Consider the following 1,164-nt stretch of genomic DNA (forward strand, 5'->3'; position numbering starts at 1 on the left):
TTATCTCCGCGTCGACCGTTACCTACGACTTCGATGGCTAATAACTATAACTAAAAGAATTTGTTGCTCGGGTCTTTTTGTTATTTAAATATTCTATGGACTGTGCCCTACTAGAATATGCCGAGCAACAAATTGTTTCAGTTAGTTTTTAACCATCGAAGTCGTAGGTAACGGTCGACGCGGAGATAAATTATTTGTTTATTTGCAGTTAGGGGCGAGCAACAAAATCATACGTTGCATATTCTGGTAGGGCACGATCCACAGAATATTTTAAGACCAAAAAGAGCTGAGCAACAAATTCTTTTAGTTAGTTTTTAGCTATCGAAGTCGTGGATAACGGTCGACGCGGAGATAAATAATTTGTTTACTTGCAGGGGCGAGCAACAAAATCATACGTTGCATATTCTGGTAGGGCACGGTCCATAGAATAATTAAATAACAAAAAGACCCGAGCAACAAATTCTTTTAGTTAGTTTTTAGCCATCGAAGTCGCGGATAACGGTCGAAGATGCAGTATTTATTAGTGGCATTGTTTACAGAACCTTATATTTCGAAAATTTGTTTACGCTATCTTAAAGCAACAAAAAAGCAACAAATTTTGGTGTATTATTTTTTTGGATTTGAGCACTCTATATGTGTTTTTTAGTATGTGGTGGGGCTAGAACTGGTGTCAAGCTGCCCCCCCCCATGCGAAAAAATATATATAGATTGCTCAAATCCAAAAAAAAGTACACCAGAATTTGTTGCTTTTTTGTTGCTCCAAGATAGCGTGAAAACATTTCTGAAATACAACGTTGTTTAACATGTTGTCAATATAGTGCTATCTGTTAAGTATTCGGATATACGTATTTTCTAAAAAAAGGTTATATTTCAGAAATGACATATGTGAACCTGGCACCCGACTTTTGAAAAATTAATTTTTTTTACGGAAAACGTTAGCATTTTGTTTGTAGTTGTTTGTAGTAACAAAAATTTCGTTTGTAGTTCAATACATTAAAAGTTATAAACATTTAAAAAATGACTCGCACCCCACTTTGAGATATCTCAAATCCGCTTGCGCCATTTTCTTCAGAATCGTTTGTAGTTGTTTGCAGTGCTTTTCTTTTCGTTTGTAGTTGCACCGTTCCAAAGTTATTATATTTTTGCAATAAACAAAAAGTGTAA

The sequence above is a fragment of the Temnothorax curvispinosus genome, unplaced genomic scaffold (genome assembly GCF_003070985.1).
Source record: "Temnothorax curvispinosus isolate PA1 unplaced genomic scaffold, ASM307098v1 QBEX01018000.1, whole genome shotgun sequence".
Taxonomy (NCBI): Eukaryota; Metazoa; Arthropoda; class Insecta; order Hymenoptera; family Formicidae; genus Temnothorax; species Temnothorax curvispinosus.